The sequence below is a fragment of the Patiria miniata genome, unplaced genomic scaffold (genome assembly GCF_015706575.1).
Source record: "Patiria miniata isolate m_02_andy unplaced genomic scaffold, ASM1570657v1 HiC_scaffold_6, whole genome shotgun sequence".
NCBI classification, from domain to species: Eukaryota; Metazoa; Echinodermata; class Asteroidea; order Valvatida; family Asterinidae; genus Patiria; species Patiria miniata.
Window position 1 is genome coordinate 14,805,613 of NW_024037073.1, and position 12,665 is coordinate 14,818,277.

A 12,665-nucleotide genomic window follows, 5' to 3' on the forward strand; every position below is an offset into this window, starting at 1 on the left:
GGTTCCTGGTATGGAGCTTGCCCCAAAAGTGGTGCGGCGGCGCGGCTTTTTTTTTTTTTTTTTTTTTCTTCAAATGCTGGTTGATGACTGCAAATGGTGCCTGACTAAATTTAGTGCAAAATATATGGGAGTCCAGAGAGGCCACATAAAGCTTATATCGTAGCCCCATCTAAAAACATGTTAAAATTGTGCAGCAGCAGGATTCCTGTTGAGTCAAACTGGAGTTTGACGGTTTTGAGACATCATCTTACATTGAAAAAAAAAAAATTCATTTTGCCGACGCGCATGGCTACGGCGACGCACACGCAGAACAGAAACCGGAGGCTTTTTTGGGGGGGGGGCCTTAGGAACTCTCTGCCTGACTGTGCCCAATTTCCGGACACCACATTTTTTTTAACTTTCTGACTACATTTCATGGCCAAATTTTTTTTCATGGTTTCCACATCAAATTTGAGCAATGTACTATGTTGTAATTATAAATATTTACCTAAATGAATTTGACACTTGCCAGTAAAGAGGTAGTTGGCAACATTGTATGAGCCTATGACTCACGAGGAAGTCACGTAAAAGTGGAAGTGTTCCGCCTTACTGATACACTATATGAGGGTTAATGTTCCTTAAATTTACAGTGCAAAAATAAGTGTTTAAACCATCATAAATAACTACGGTAGACACTTATGACATAATGATGGATTTAAGATCCAAGCTAAATTTGTCTAGGGAGTTAGTGGGATATGAAATTGTTCTTTTAAAAAAAAATTTAATTATGGAAAATGTTCCACATTTTTATAAATAGATTTTATAAATAAGCATAGGGGCCTACTACTACTACTACTACTAGACCCAGTAACTAGGGTGCTGGAACTCCCTTTTTTGATTTCTGACTTTGGTCGGTCGTACTAGCTAGTACGGCAGTACGATTGACCAGTCACAATTTGAAAAAAGGGGAGTTTTACAATCAAACTTCTACTTCTAGTACCCTAGGGGCCTAGTCACTGGATCTGGGGGGGGGGGGGGGGAGCATACATGGAAAACATCAATGGTGTCCACTCTCTCGTATACTTCTAAGACTTGTTATATTATAGCAAAACTAATTGAATTGAATAATCAATAGGCCTATGTCACATGTGCCTACCCCTAGAACTATGGCAGTATGGGTCTTCACAGAGCCCCATAGTTCTAAGGGATGTGCCATAGTACTATAGTAGGGTAAGACGGGGTATTTTCGACCGGTGGGAGATTCCAACCACTTGCTATAATACTATAGCACAAACTAGTCCGAGTAACTTGGAACCAACTTATCGCCTTTTTAACATTCGGACATGGTCTGGCGATACCATAACTGGGTCCAAGTTACTCGGACTAAGCACAAACGTAGTATCTATGAGGCCACTTCTCTGGTTGTTTATAAAGTCTATGGAGAGGCGATTGCATTTTCAAAGCATTTTTTAACAAAATTGGAAATGTTTTCTCAGTCCCAGACGTATGCCTTTTCAACAGTTTGGAAAGAATGCTGCATCCTGACGCCACTTCAACAGTTGTGTACAAAGCCTATGGCGAGTCAGGAATTTTTTTAAAAGTATATCCGAACAAAATTGGAAATGTTTCTCAGTCCCATATTCATGTCTTAATCTTATCAACATTTTTGCAACAATGACTGACCCTATTTGAGATGGTATACAAAGAAAAAAGTTGCGTCAGGTTGCGACATTCTTTCCAACAGTTTTGCAATATATGGCTAACCTTCAAAATTGGAAATGTTTCTCAGTCCCATATTCATGTCTAATCAACATTTTTGCATGTATTTGAGATGGTATACAAAGAAAAAAGTTGTGTCAGGTTGCGACATTCTTTCCAACAGTTTTGCAATATGGCTTACCGCTAACCTTCACCGAGATATAAATAAGGAAGTGGATCTAATGCTCATTAAGTCATGACATGAGCCTGACACTGAGAGTGAGACTGCCTGAGACTGAGACTAGTGAGAGTGAGACTGAGAGTAGCCCCGTTACGCCTCAACTATCGCATCGGTCCCAACTATAGTTGGGCCTGTCCCAACTGTAGTTCCACTGTTGGGCTGGCCCATCTATAGTTGGGCCACTCCGATCTTTTTATTTTGCGGTGTCCCAACTATAGTTTACATTGATGTACAACTATAAAACGTTCCCTACAGCTCTGATACACGTCTGACTTTACTGGGGAACACTGAAATTAGCTATTGATGGGGCGAATCTATAGTTGGGCCACCCCAATCTTTTTATTTTGCGGTCCCAACTATAGTGTACATTGTTGTACGATTATAAAACATTCCCTACAACTCTAATACACATCTGACTTTACTTGCGACCAATGAAATTATCTATGGGTGGGGACCATCTGTAGTTGGGCCACCGCAATATTTTTATTTGGCGGTCCCAACTATAGTTTACATTGATGTACGACTATAATGACCCCTTTCCTATATAAGGTTAACAGACTCACCAAAACAGCTGACTAAATGACAATCAAAAGTGACATTTTGATATTTCTTGGCACATTTGAATATTTGGCAATGACACCTCTTGAATATCAGCAGGTTTAATTTTGTAGAAAGAGGGCAGGGCTTTGATTTATGAGGGGTTAAAGACGACGATGACAAACAGAAAATATATTAAAAAAGCAAGATGGCGAACTGCAAAAAAAGTAGGAAAGTCACATTTTCTTAGAAAGTGCTTTCAAAATTCTAACTAACATGAGTTTGTCTGAAGAAAAAAGACTTCTTTAGCCTGCAAAAGTCACTTTGGTACTGGACAGTCATCTGCAAAAGTCAGTTTTGAACAGAACTCATACAAAATAGAGGTGTCCTAAAAGTAAGGATTACCACAAGTTCTTTTCAGAACTAATATCTTCTAAGCAGTAGGCCTAGTTATTACCACATGGTGTTACCGCAAACCGAAACGATGCCGCCCTATAGTTGGGACCGATGCGATAGTTGGGGCGTAACAGCCCCACTTGTGTGGCCTCTGCATTGCTGCGCTGTACGTTAGGCCACACGTCTGGTTTCCCAATCTACTGAGGAGTTTAGTCCGAAACTCGCAATGAGGACTCCAGAAAGATGTCTAAATTTCTCTAAAAATTTGAAGAAACGTTACCTTATCTACCCAGAGGGCAAAAGATAAGGCATCATAGAATACAACCGTATGCAGTGGTATGTAAAAAAAAAAAAAAAAAATTGCCAAAAAAAGGTGCGCCAGGCTTTGGACTAAACTCCTCAGTAGGTTGGAAAACCAGGCGTGTGGCCGAAGGAAACCGTGGCCGAACGTACAGCGCAGCATACCGCGGCCACACTAGTGGGGCTACACTGAAAGTAAACCACCACAGCTGAGTTTTCCAAGCTTGCATAAAACATATAAGTTAGTACCCTTTGATCTCGATCTCGTCCGTAACTAAGTGCTCTCGTGACTGTGTCTGATGATAGTTCCATGAACTTACCAAGGCCTAACTTCCAAACCATCAGATGTTCTCACTGCAATTGCTCGAACGTTGATCAAAAGTACAGCGCCGCAAGCGGTACGTACGTACCCGGGCCCGTACCCGAACAAGCCGTGCGCGAACGGTCGATCTGCGCGATATCCCGATCACGCTGCGCTATAGGGCGATATACCGTTCGCGCAGCCATCGGGCGATCGCGCAGCCATCAATCGATCGCGCGCCATCGATTGCCCCTCAAACGCACACGTACGTTGGTCTACGGGAAAGCATTATGATCGCACTACAAAAACTTGCCTACTCTGTAATGCAAAATTGCCCCTCAAAAACACCAGTACCCCTCTCGCATTATAACAAGATTGTGCACCTTCTCGAGATGGCCTACCCCTCGAAAGCACAAATTTAATACCCCTCCCGCCATAATAAAATTGTGCCCCTCCGTAGATGGAAAATTGGCCATCAAAAACAACAGTGCTCCTCTCGCGATAACTTCTCGAAAGCACAATTAGTGCACCGCACTCGCAACATTAAAATTGTGCCCCCTCTCATCAAGATGGAAAACTGGCCCCCCAAAAAATAATAGTGCTCTTCACGTGAATAAAATGGTCAATGAACTGGCCATCAAAAGCAACAGTGCCCCTCTCCTGATTAAACAAAAAAGGTTCTCTCTACAAAACTCGGTAAAAGAAACACAAAGAGCAAGATGGACAAAGTATTCATAATTTGTCATATAGGTTTCATAGCGAAATGAACGGGACCACTCTTTTCCTCCACTTTCACACCGACGGAAGTTGCCCCTTTTTCCTGAGCAAGTGCCCTATTTTGGTGTGCCCCCCCCCCTCCAGTTTGACAAGCGTTCCGCCGCCCCTCTAGTTAGTGTAAGTGTGTTCGTTGATGGCTAATAAGTCTAATTCTAGCCAGGAGGCTATACGGTAACACACTGGGCACACTAGATCTGGGGGTGGGGTGGAAACGTAGGGAAGCATTTAGCTGACGAGACTTTAGATTTTCGTTGATTCAGGGCTTGTTGCGCCTTCGTGGGATGATCTTCGCCATGCCGTTCGATCTTGGGCATAAAGTTTCTTCCAGCTACTCACATTGATATTGCACTAGCTGCTTCACGGTTTAAGGCAATCCTCGTCAGCTCGTCTCTTGTAAGTTGACCACCTGTAGATTGCCTGTTGTTAGTATTACCATATTAGGGGAGTCGATCATCAGGCATCCGTACCATGACCTGACCATCAGCGAAGCTGAGCTCCGCTCACGATCAAAGCACCTCACTGGCTAATTCCGCTCGAGGAGTGTCAGGGACCTTACGCGTAAGACATTGTGCGCGTACAGTGGAAGTGGTTGCTTTCTGATGTGGCGGCTGTAGGTTGTCCAAGACAAGTCAGCCTTAGTCAGGAATGCAGCTTGATAGACACGCAGCTTATTTTTTTAAGCTTAAAGGCCTTTGCCTCTTCCTTTCCGATGTGCGACTTCGTTGTCTATACAATTATGGACCTCTCTTGACAGGGTACTGCCCAAATATGCAAACTTGTCCACAGAATGAAGGACATGATCTCCAATGGTGATGACTGGTGGAACATTATGGCTTGAAGCAGGTTGAAACATCACTTTATTCTGTCTTTTTCAGACTGATTGAAAGTCCACAGCGTGAGCTGCGAAACAGCCCATGATGAGTTGCAAGTCTGAGTGTGGGCGACAAGATATAGCGCAGTAATCGGCATAAAGGAGTTCACGAACTAATTCATCAAATACCTTTGTTTTCGCTTGAAGTCATCTGAGATTGAAGAGTTCAGTTTTCCACCAGTCCTGAATCTCATCTTTACGCCGATGTTGATGTCACGGAAAGGTGGTTGACTGTGGGCGCTGACTGGATCTGGACCGTATAGCATGTTCTGATGAGGTTTGTGGCCTGGCGCCTCGAGGCCTTCGGATTTTCTCTCCCGGTGCCGTGCGGGCGCCCGGGCCCGTCTATCGGCTGCCCTTCAAAAAAAAAGACACAACCCGAGCCCTGCGAGTCCGCTTTACTCAGCTCCCTGCCGAAGCGATTCTCTATAACAAACGAGGTATTCTTCCTCCGCCCCTCGGTGTGTCTTGCTACGCAACTAGCTAGCTGTAGCTGTCAACCGCCGTATACGAGCCCCCTCGCGCGGCACGCCGGCAGCTCGAACCGACATGACAGAATGTATTACGTTATTTTGCCATGGGTTGCAGAACCGGATTTTACTTTTTTTTTTAGCTTCGCGGGCTATTGAGCAGCGGTGTTTATTATTTACATTCTCCATTTTGTCTTCTTCCCCTTTCCCTTCCTTCTCCATTCTTCATTTTCTATTTTGCCGACAGCACCATGATTTTGCCGACAAAACTGACTAATTGGGGATGTGACACCCCACACCCCCACAGCCATGCCCATGCAAACACGACACCCAGTGAAAAGCGTTGATGCAAGGACACAGCCTTGTTTAACTCCATTTGATACTGGGAAGGGTTTTAAAGACTCCCCATCGTCCATTACTCGCGCCATCATACCATCGTGAAACTGCTTCACTCTCTATATACTTTTCAGGACAGATAATTTTGGACAAGTCTCCACAGGCCTTTTCTACTGACAGTGTCGAATGCCTTTGCCAAGTCGACGAAGAAACAGTAGAGGTCAATATTATGCTTTTTACATTTCTGTTGTGGCTGCCGAGCTGCAAAGATCATGTCGGCTGTACCTCTTCTTTTAGCGCCTACGGCGCTATAGGATCTTTGGTTGTCAGGTAGAGGATGGCTGGATGGAGGACGACCGATCGTGCAAACCCGTTGCATAATCTGTCGATGGCGCAAACATTCCCCTGCGCGATTGCCCGACGGCTGCGCGATCAACCGATGGCAGTGCTGTCGGGATATCGCGCAGATCGACCGATCGCCTATAAGTAAAGATAATTCCTCCAAAATCTTTCTACTTTTCATCACGTTTATTATCGTTCATGTCTAATGTCTCAACAGGATTTTGTAAACAAAATCTGTCGATTGCTAAATTAATTGATTATTTTATTGCCGCTTGAGTTCTATTGGTTGCATTGCATGTTCGTTTTCCTCCCCAAATAACATGTACATGCTTGTGCTTCTTATACAAGCTACATGTACCATGTAATATAAGCTACAGAAATCAATAACAGAGCAAGAATTAATTCAACTTTAGAAACTTTCTATTTATTGTCTTGCATGTATTATTGGTTAAATTTACACAGCAAATCGTTACAAAAATTAGCAGTTCCCACAATGTGCCAGTCATGTTGTGCTGTATTGCAATACATATGACCACTTAAAGATAAACAGTCTTTCACATGGCACAAAGTGTCGATATGATTTGAAACATTTGTAAAATATATCACACGCAGGGGACATTTGAATTTCGCTCCAATTGAATGGATTGTATATGCTAACCTTTGTTTTTATAAACTACATGCTTCCTTTGATTGGAATATTTTTTAGCATACCAAGTGAATTAAGAAAACCATGCAACTGCAATGTTTAAACAAACATCTCCACTCAATACATTTGAAAAACTGAAATAAACCTGAATAGACTGTGGCCTCCTTTTCCAACATATTTGGTTTTCCTTAGCTTTGTCAACACTGCATGCAAAGTGAGACTATGTGTGGGACAATCACTAACTTGTTGTTCAAGCTTAACTAACAAATCAAGAAAGACAACACAAGTGTTATGAAAAGTTGTGTTCTCAAACTATTTCCAGGGTTACTAAGTGAAAATCTAAGCAATTTGCCCAATTCTTGCTCTTTAACCAGTTCGCGCCGGGATTATTTTGACTAGAACGGAACAAGGCGCGGGATACCTTTTCACTCGACCTTATGCCCAGCAGGTTGAAGCCATCACCCTCGGGCAACACGTTCATATTTCTGGCCTCGCTCACTGCGATCAGGTCGCTGACAGATATGTCCAGCCTCTCTCCCTGCGTGTTTATCCGCCATCCATTCCGAATACCGCAAAACCTTTGCAGGTATACACGTCATCCGGCGCAAACTGGTTAAACAAAATGCTTACAATGCAGACTGGGTAATATAATATATTTGTTTAAAAACATGGGTATCAAGCCCAGTTTGTAGTTGACGTGAATGTGAATGCCAAAGGAATATGACAGCACAATATTTCTGCACTGGAGGGAATTTGCAAATACATTCCATGATGTCACAAATCCACATGTGCATTTGTGTCCAGTATGGCCAACTTTTCAGACAAGAAGATGACATCCTGCATTTAACAGGTGAATGAAGAGTTTAAAGTGGTGCATTGCATATCTGTGTTGACTTTGAATGTGTTGTAGTTTGAAGATCTCACTCGATGTGGGTGAAAGTTGCAGTGAAGCTGGCTGGAGTTGGGTTGAGACAGAAGAGAAAGGAGACCACAGGTGCTACATCGGGATCCTACTAAGTTACAACTGAAGACTCCAAGAGGTTAATGGTGGCCTGATGCTGGAAAAAAAATAGAAAAATAAAACAGGAATATTAACTCAAACTACTGACTAGCACCCCCTGAACAAAGATATTGACTAATTGGGGAACCGCCAACATTGGGATGGATAGCTCAGTTGGTAGAGCACCGGAATGGTACTCCAGAGGTCGCAGGATCAAGCTCCGCTCCATACAATTTCTTTGATCAACTTTCAATTGTTACTACTCACCTAGACAGTTTTCCTAGGTGGTTTATTTGAAAAAAAATTGTAATCAAAAGCCATATGCTCTCTCAGTGATCCCCGTTTGCTATTTCCCAGGTCTGTATCGTGACTTTGGGCGTGATCCCAGGATGTATGGCACATACAGGTGTATGGCTTCTGACTAGCGCCCCTTGAACAAAGAAATGACTGACTGGGGAGCCACCAACATAGGGCTGGATAGCTCAGTTGGTAAGAGCACCGGAACGATATTCCGGAGGTTGCAGGTTCAAGCCCCACTCCAATCAATTTCTTTGTTCAACTTTGCAATTATTACAATTCACCTAGTCAGTTTCCCTTCGTGGTTCATTTGGGGGGGGGGGGGAAATTAAATTTTGACAGAAACAAATGTTGCAATCGGTATGGGTTACAATTAACTCTTTAATCAAAGTCAGACTACGTATTTGAGCATTTTGTGTCCAACATAGTGTTCAGTGATCTTAATTCTTAGCAACATGCATGCTACCAGACCGAAGTATTAAGACTGTTATTCCATAACCGAAAGACTAATTGTTTTTCTTCTCTGTTTTTGTCTAACCAAGTGTAGTGAGTTCATATATATTACAAAAAAAAATACTTACATTGTAGAGCTTTCTGCTTCTTGTTTTCTCTCACTGGAGGATGAGACAAAAAAGCAAAAGTGAGATTCAATATTATATTTCCATTTCTATTTTTTAGAAAATACTTTATTATGTACAAATCACTTTATCTTCAAGCAAACTTGAATCCTTGATCCTGATTGGTCGATCCACTGCAACAACAGTGTGATATTATCCTATATTCCACGGCCCACATCCTACTCTGCATATTGCCCTATTCTAAACACAAAGCATTGTCCTGGGGCGTATAGAAATTCACGACTGTGTGTGCTATTCCGGCTGCACACACGTCATAGGAGGACATTAGATAACCAATGAATAGCTCAAGTACAGGGTACAAAAATTCAATCTTTACTGTGCATCAATTTGTAATCCCACTTGCACTTGTTGAACATGGAAAATATAATATGTCTGTGTTTCATATGCCACTCGGCCCTCAGTCTCGTAGTCGTAGCACATGGGGACACAGACGTACTACAGTATTCCGTGTTCCATTGGGCTCATGGGATAAAATTATATTACTAAAAGACTTAAGTATCCCATGATTCAGCAGATCCCTGCATAATGCATAATTTGCAACCATGTGTCATAGCAGTGTGAATGTCTGCACTGAAATTTGTGTTGCTCAAGACTGCAACTTGAAAAAAGAAAACAATTTGACCTCACTAGCACAATCGATTTTGCGCTGTCACATGGACTTTTAATAGTATACACCTACATGTACGTGACAAATATCGTGAATGGCTGAAAAGTGTCCAACGTCCACAAATTTATGTTAAGGGAAGTTGGTATTTGTGCAATGAGTGATTCCCTTCAATCCAACGTACGTCCGACCATGATGTACATTTGTATTTGTCCAATGGGCAATTCCGTAAAATCGAACGTACGTCTGACCACATGATATGAACAAGGTCGTTAAGGTGGTGGTACCTTAGTTTGGTCTGTAATTGTTTTCCACTCATTAGATGTCACATATTAGTGCTGTATCACTTTCACTTTTCCAACAGCAGCTCATTAAAGTGTCTGACATGTACGTCCACATAATTTACAGAATTGCCCCAACGTAAATGACTTACATCCAATCATAGTAGCTTTGGTCATGAGATAACCTGTCAACAGTATACAGGGGAAGAGGAATGGCCCAATCTCTCGGGCGTAAGGTCTCACGAGAGCCATCGGGTTCTTGGGCCACACAGTTGGCATCTTTCTTGAAGTGGGTTCGCGATCTAAAAAGTAAAGTAAAAATTCTGGGGTTGAAAACTTTAAAAGAGTTATGTAATGTCACAAAGACGATCATCTGTTCAAACTAGGGCTGCGAAATGTACCAAATGTTTTTGATCATGTGCTGATAACTATTCTTTCGATTCAAATGTAAAAAAAAAATTGAGCAGTCTCAAGGAGATGATGAGACACATCCATGATGTTATTTGAATCGTATACGTTGTGTAGATTTAGTGTTTGTCAAATGCCACACTTTTGTTGAAAGCTACTTTCGCGCATGATTGGAGAGCTTCCATGAGGAACATTAGCTCAAATTGCTTCTTTAAAATCTGTCAAAAATCAGCCACTCCACTATCTCTTCCATTTTTTATTAGCTTTTTGTCGATTTTACATTAGCACAGGTGCAAGCAAATGCCTATTGTTAGCCAGTTTAGGCTGGTGCACGTTTAATTTAATCAGTTCATTTTTGAATAAGGACATTGTTGGCCAGTTTACCATCGTGACTAGCATTGTGTATAGTGCCTTGTGCCGTGGTGTATATATGTACATGACCTGAATGCTCAGTTATAATTTAGAATTACCGAACGTACACAGTTTTCACACTGATTAAGGCAGGTTTTTATCACAGTTGGTGGCAATTTCTTTTTTGCATTCGTAGCAGAAATGGGAATAGTTCAGTCTGAAATTCGCATATTTACCCCATTCAATCAGCACACACACAAAAATGCCCTCCCCCAAAAAAATTCTGACCTACCTACCTTATGTTTGAAAGGCATGTAATTGGGAGCAGTCTTATTTATTGCTTTTGGCCCAAGCTATGTAAACATGCTAAAGCCGTTCTCAGATGATTTCATTTCCGCCAAGCCCAAGCTTATTATTTATTTCATATTTGTCATGTGTACAATCCCAATGGCCAATGACATTAAAACATAGTCATACACTGTCATAAGCCTGCCCTTGAGGCCTGACAATACTACTAATTACTAGTCATGCTAATTGAGGTTAAACAAGTTAAATTTGTTGGTTGTTTGACTGTCTGACTGTGTAGTGGCTAGATACGGACCTCTTGCCACGCCTGTGTGTCTTTCCATGTGTGCATATATACATCACGTTCAGTCGTTAGCGTATATTAAAAATGTGTGATTACAAACGATCAAGGATTCAAGAGAAAATTGAATGCAGTGGCTATTGTTACAGCAGCCGTAACGCATTTCCCATTTTCTATCGTTACGGTAGACTGCAACTTTTATAAAAACATGAGAAGAAAATATAAAATTAGAAGGAAAAAAGTGAATTTGAACGTTATGAAGTTCGGACTTTATTTCCCTTTTTAAAAAAATCCTCCACAGCCTCAGGTTAGAAAAGGAGAAAAATTCGAGTGCAAAACTGAGATGCGAACCCGCAACCTCGCGGTGCAAAATCCTACCCTCTATCGACTGAGCTGTCGCACTGCTAGCTGCTTGCTAAAATGAGGGGAAACAAATTATTACATACCAGCATGCGTATCAAAAAAGTATCGTAGAGGGCGCTAAACAACGGCTGCCGTAACGATAGCCACTTCGAAAATTAAAACTGTTTAGTGTCCGGAAACTGGGCAACCAGGACAAACAAATTAGCCCCTAAGCTATGCGGTTCTCGTTCGCTTTCTCTGAAAGTGAAACGAACAGAGTACCCACAAACATTGAGGTATGATTCTCATAATCCATATATTTCACATTATTCGTCACACATGCCTTAAAAAAATAACAAACGGAAACAATTCAATCATTCCCAGAACTTACTTGGTGGCGACGAAAAGTTCACCAGCGTTTAATTGGAATTGGATCTATTATTAATATTAAAAATGGCTGCGAGCAAGAGGAAAATTTCTAAGATTATAGCGCCCTCATGCGACTGTCCTTCCACTTCGCTCGTGGTTGGCCCCCACCCGGCCCTAGGCCCTGCAAACTCAGTGGTTCCACTAGAATTCTAGAAAACAAACACAAATTGGACACTCAGGAGCAAGGCGGCAAACTTTTTTTCGCTGGATATTAAGATTATGATCCCCAGGACATTTTCGTTTCAATTTAATCGGTATTGGTGCTTCCAATTCTGAGCAGGTTTTTTTTATGCAATTGCCAGTTGGGTCCGAAAGTGGCGCTATGTGGAGAAATCCTTTTTCACTAACTGGCTATTTTTCCGATTTGGGAAACATCATAATTCGTTAAAAAGGGGTAGTCTTTTTTGGATGAGAATTGGTCGATGGTCAACTCACAAAAAATTGAAAACAAAATGAAAGATGACATGTAGGCCTACGTTGATCATCATATATATTTTTTCTGCAGCCAGTGAACACCGTCCTATTTGGATATTTTTAAGAGAATTTTTGAAGTAGGCCTACGGGGATTATGATCACTGGTGTCTGAGAATGTTTATACTGCGGTGCACCCATAAGGAGTGGTGCCTCGTCCGCCATTTTACCTTACGAATTGCACGGGCGATTTAGAAAAAAAGTTCTAATTGAAATTTCACAGACATACGGTCTGTGAAGAAAATAATAATGCTCCGTAGCTGACTGTAGTCGTCAATACGTTTACGCTTACGTATCTTTGGACAATGTATTGATCGCCACATCCCAGTGTATGACGTAACCACTTCTAAAGCGCATTGTACCA

At 41.8% G+C, this 12,665-nt stretch overlaps 1 long non-coding RNA gene across 1 annotated transcript; it reads right to left on the reverse strand.

Annotated features, from left to right (window-relative positions):
• Positions 1-6,646: 6,646 nt before the first annotated feature.
• Positions 6,647-12,486, reverse strand: LOC119742539. Its single transcript, XR_005272869.1, has 5 exons — positions 12,472-12,486; positions 11,793-11,979; positions 9,867-10,016; positions 8,773-8,805; positions 6,647-7,952 (listed from the first exon to the last, which is right to left on the reverse strand). It is a non-coding gene; the product is annotated as an uncharacterized LOC119742539 (long non-coding RNA).
• Between the last annotated feature and the right edge of the window lie 179 nt (positions 12,487-12,665).